Genomic DNA, 6,000 nt, shown 5'->3' with positions numbered 1-6,000 from the left:
CCTCTTGCACCTTCAGTGAAAAAGCATGGCAAAAGCATATAATAAACCAAACAGGGACTAACCCTGTCTGTTTCCCCTACAGAGCAGAAAGACTATCCTCAACACAACCCAGAGATTCCATAGCAACAGTGTTAGGTTGAGAGGCCATTGAGTCAGGAACCACAGAATCACTAATATCAACTCCCTAGGTTGTAAAGGGGACTAGTTCCCCAGAATCAACATTTCCAGAGACATCTGGAGTCCACTGGGACCCAGTCTCTGCCACAGCCACCCTATGCTGTGCTTTACTCTGAGAAAAGTACATTCCCCATCATGGAGTTGTGTTGTTGTGTACCTTGGGGGAGCATCCTGTATCCCCCATATTCTGAATCTGCATATAACTGTGGTATTGCATATACATCATGCCACATGAGGTATTGGGAAATATTATGATCTGTTGAAGTTAATTTCTCTACCTTTATATGTATATTATTACTGCATCAGAAATGGTAAGAATTGTGTTATAATGGTTTTCACATTAGCTCTACACATACAATGACAAATAGGGTTACCATATAAAAAAGAGGACATCCCTGCGATGGAGTGTATCTGTATCTACCAGCTCACAGTGTATTCACGTATTATAGTATATATGGTACATGAGTACACCGTGAGTTCTTAGATACTGATACGGATACACTCCCTCCCAGGGGTGTCCTCTTTTCTGAAAGGTCAAATATGGCAATCCTAGTGACAAGGCAGGTAATCAACACCTGGGTGGGTGCTGCTGAACAGATATCAAAAGCCATTGTCCATCTAGGGAGTCACAATTCAGTGACACCTGCACGAGGCCGCTTTGTTCAACTTTGCTTAGAGATTTACCGATGCCCACCAGATATGTCTGGACTTGTATTCTCCAAGCCCATGGACTACTGATATAAAAACCAAACAGAGGGAGGCCCACACTTGGCCTTTCTCCATCACCCACCTATGCTGTAAGGAACCAGGACACTAAGAAGACTGAAGATTCCAACTGAGCAAGCTGGCACAGATTTCAAGAGTGAAATATGTGTAGTATGGACATTAATTTCCAGTGGGTTTAGAAACTGTTTCGCCTAATTGCTGTGAAATCTAATACGGCTGAGAGTTGAGATTGTGTGATTATATTTTATTTTCTTAAGGTAATCACACTGATTTTTTGCCTAATAGTTGTACTCACTTCAATTTTTGTAGTCAATAAACTACTTTTACTATCTATCTTTACCAGTGTTTGTATGAAGCATGTGGCAGATCTGCTCAGATTTTGCAAAAGCTGGTACATTTTCACTTTCCACTGATGAAGAGTTGAACCTGTTGTTAAATTAGATGGTGTGTTCTGTAGGTATAGTGTTGGCAGTCAGAGGGGGATTTGGCTTTTGCCTTACTAAGGATGCGTCTACACTTGCATTCCTCTTTTGAAATAGGTATGCAAATGAGGTAAATCAAAAATGCAAATAAGGTATAAATTTGCGTATTTATACCCATTTACATATTCTAATTTCAAAAGAGCTTCTTTCAACAGAAAGCCAGTGTAGATGCTGCTCTTTTGACAGTAAACCCATCTTTGAAAGAATCCTCCTTCCTTTTATTTAACGGGAAGAAGGATTCTTTCGAAGATGTGGTTTACTTTTGAAAGAGCAGCGTCTACGCTGGCTTTTTTCTTTTGAAAGAAGCTCTTTTGAGATTAGAATATGCAAATTAGGGTCCAAATATGCAAATTTACACCTCATTTGCATGTTACGGTTGTCTCATTTGCATACCTCTTTCCAAAGAGGAATGCAAGTGTAGACGCACCCTAAGAGATTCATGAGTAGCTCTGGGACTCACGCAGTCTGGCTGGGTGTTGGGCTGAGTGATAACAGTGCGGGGTTGCTGCTGGTCTCTAGCAAAGCATTGTGAGAGACAGCCTAGACTGGACAGAGTTAAGGGTCACAGCAATCCAACTTTCTCAGGCCTCATCTCTGGGGAATCTTATCACAGCGGTCACCATTCCCAGGACAGCCTGCCTCCTTTCGGGGCACTGACTAACTGCATGTACCACCCTGTCACAACGAAAACAGGTCATTTGGTTAGTGGCAACAAATAAAATTTAGTCACATTCCCCAACCCTATACTGCATAGAAACTTTGAACACTTGTGAAGCACTGTTTATCACATAAAGCTGCCTACCAAAGAATGAGCCATACTGAATGCCTGGGGCTTCACAGCCCAAAGGAATCTTTCCAGAAGAGCTAGTGATAACACCATAACTTGCCAGCTGTCTAGATATGACTTAAACTACAGGTATTGGGAGAGGCACAAGAGGGGGGAAAGAAAATCCTCCCCATAGCCACCTGCTCACCAAGGATAGCCAAAGGGAGGCAACAAACACAAGAGTGGTTTTTTTGGGGAGACGCTGTTCTCTCATTTTTAAATCCAGTCACCACCACCCAGAGCTGGAATACACTACTCCACAGAGGCAGAATCTGGAGGCAAAAGCCACAAACCATGACATAAGTTAAACCCTCAAGATCCGCAACACATTGAGGTCTCTGTCCTTGTTGTCTGGCTACGTAAGCCCAGGGGGCAGGCGAAAGCTTACTAAAACAGATTAAGTCCTGAAATTTGACACATTCTCTCTCTGACCCTCATTTTCCTAATAAAAAGAAACAGAGAAAACAGCAAAGCACACCCACTCTCAGACTTACTCCCAAATGTTCCCACAGTCCTCTAAATGAGGCACACTATAGTCCAATAGTTAAGGCATCTGTGTGGGAGTTGGGAGATCCTGGATCCAGACTCCCTTCTCTACTCAGCTTTTCACTTCAGGTACAGTGAAATAACTTAAATGGAAGATATAGAAGCCCCCCCCCCACCATCAAAATATCCCATCGCCCAGTGGTTACAGTGGTTACACTATGTACGAAACACGTGTTCAACAAAACAAAAAGCAGTCAAGTAGCACTTTAAAGACTAGCAAAATAATTTATTAGGTGAGCTTTCATGGGACAGACCCCTAATAAACTATTTTACTTGTTTAACAAGTTTGCTTAATCAAGTAGAGGGTCAAAATGAAACTTGGTCTCCCACGTTCCTGGTTACTGTGCTAACCGCTGAACTAAAAGTTATAATGAGGCAACTCCTCTACCCAGATTTTGAATGGTACCTGATTCCTTGCAGTCTCTGAATATGCTTACTCGATCAAGTTCTGTGTGTGACTTATGCTTACAAATGCCTGTCTTTCACAGTTGGTGAATCACTCTGGAGCGTGGGTGGGAGATAGGCATCCAGATGCCCAGAGGGATGCAACAGTGCTCATGCTCGGAGGTAGAACCATAGGCACCTAGGGAATTTATACTTTGAAAACTTAGATACGGCATGAGCTGAGATCCCTACAGGGTTTGGCAGAAATTTTGTGCTTTTAGTTGGAACCAAAACTGGGACCTAGATGCTTAAACCTAAGATTTAGGTGCCTAAGTCCTTTCACAGATGTAGGCCTATATTACCCCAAAGATACTAACAAGCTGGAGGCTGTTCAGAGAATAACAACAAATCAGGAAACTGGAGAGGATGACTGAGGAGAAAAGATAAGAAGCACTATACATGTCCGTCTTTCCTAAGAGATTAATAAAGAGGAACATGTAAGAAGCGACACATAATTTAAAGGAGAAGAATTATGTAGACTTTTTCAAGCCCAGTACAGATGAGGTGCCCTGTGTGTGCTAAGGTAAAAAGTGCTGAGGTGGACAGAGAGCACAGGGTACTTCTATTGTGCATTAAAGAGATGCTGCAGTGCAGCTGCCAAGATCTGCATGCAGAAGTGAGGCCTAATAAAGGAGTGTTTAAGTGCCTTCCAGAAGTACTGAGAATCAAATGTAGGCCTTGTTTTTATACAAAAGTAGTAGCAATTTAACAAAATCGGTTTAGAAACTAATTTGATTGAATTAGTGCAACTTTTTTGTGCACAACAAGTAGTCACACTCTTGAATCAGTATGAGAAAATTAATACTAATTTAAAGGCAATTTGAAACTGATTTAAAAGAGTTCACACAAGGAAATTGTACTGTTTGAACTAAAGAAATGTCTAAAATAAATTAGCTAAACTATTATAACTTCTGTGTGTAGACAAGGCCTAAAACTAATCTCCTTTTAGAAATGCCCATTCTCCACTCATAGTCCACTCTTTTTTTAACCTTGAGCTTTTAAGGGTAAGGGAACAGCTGCATGAGGGGCCTCACACCCTTTTTCAGGAGAGAGGATGATGCCTACTGCTTGAACATATATACCTCAATTTGCCTCCGCTTATGCTGATGCAAAATAAATTTGTGTTCCCTGCTGTTCACCTTGTACGGAGATGCAGGACCAAGAGATGTGATACACAGGTATATAATGAGGTGAAATGGCGTGAAACTAACGAAGGGAAAATTTAGGTTGGCTCTCAGGAAAATCTTTTGGACAATGTGATGCTTAGGAGTCTCCTAGGAGAAGTTATGAGAGCCCCATCACTTAGGACTTTTAAGCAAGACTGGGACAAAATTCTAGAAATGTGCCTCTGGGAACATTTCTGCCTTGGCCCCTGGGAGATGGATTGGATGGTCTCATACAGTTTTTTTCAATCTCTTGTTCTTTGCTCAATACTTCCAGCCCAGCCCATCACTAGTTTATAAATAGCTGGGTGTTCAGTTGTACTGCACAGGCACAGGTAAGGAGCAGTGCAGAATTACTTCACTCGACAGGGAGTTTAAAGAGATAAAGCAGCTTTAGCAGACTAGAAAATCTGGTGGTGTTTTTTGTACAGTGCCAAGCACAATGGAGCTCTGATCAGACTGGGGCTTTTGGATACTACTAAAACTAATAATAATACTAGACTGTCTCTGGCAATCCTCACTCATATTAGAGAATTCTGTTGCAACCCAGCACAGTTCAAGTATTCACAGCCTATTCAAATATATCAGTCTCACCTAAAACATTTCTGACGTTTAACATTGTTTTGTGGAATAATGGAATTCCATTTTACTCAAGATTAGGCAAAGTGACTGTACCTGTACTGAGGGGAGAAATAGTTTGATTCTTTTAAAAGAAGTAAACCAGAACCTTCTTTATGCATGAATCAGAGACTCTGTATACAATTTGGCCTTTAGTGAGATCTCCCAACAAACAGCTCACACTAGCCAGTCACAAGCAGGGATAGTGAAACTAAAAATCAGCAAAAAATCTGCTGTTTTTGCAGCTGCCTATAGTGGAAAGGAGCCATCTTGATGCAAGGAGATAATCCACTGACAGCTAGTTATGCTAGTAAAGATGAATAAGCACAAGCTATTCCACCCCCTCTAAGGACTTCACAGTAGAGAGGGAGTGATATGCAACAGTTCTTATCCCTAAACCCTTTACAAATGGTAGGGAAACGTTTGTTTCTTGGGCATAATTAATTTTTTTTTTGGTTATGATTAAATATACAATTGAGAGGAACAGAACTTTGGATAGTTTCCTCTCATTTGTCCCAAATGTGTATGATAGTAATTTTGTCTCCTTGCAGGCAAACGTAATTTGAAGGCTTTTGTCTTATCCATCAAGGCCAATATTATTACCAAGGATTTACCTTCTCTGTCAGGAAGGAATTTCCTGAAGGTTTTTTAAATTTTGAATGAATACCCCAGAAATATCCATTGGTATAATTACTTAGTGACCCATTCTTGCCATGCTAGATTCTGCTCTCTATTGTCACTGTGGAAGAAATTCAAGTATCTTGTGTAGACACTATGGCCGCATTTACACTACAGGGATCTTTCGAAAGATGATCTTCTGGAAGATCTCCTCCGGAAGATCTTTCTTCGAAAGAGCACGTCCACACACAAAAAGCGGATCGAAAGATCCATCTGCTCTTTTGATAGAGAGTGTCCACACAGCCCCTGCTCTTTTGAAAGAACAGGCTAGGGCCTGAAAAATCCAGTGCCATGAGGACTGCTATTTCGAAAAAAAGAGCCCGCAGAACATCTACACACA

The sequence above is a fragment of the Carettochelys insculpta genome, chromosome 6 (assembly GCF_033958435.1).
Source record: "Carettochelys insculpta isolate YL-2023 chromosome 6, ASM3395843v1, whole genome shotgun sequence".
NCBI lineage: Eukaryota > Metazoa > Chordata > Testudines > Carettochelyidae > Carettochelys > Carettochelys insculpta.
Note: the sequence above shows the minus strand (reverse complement) of the source record.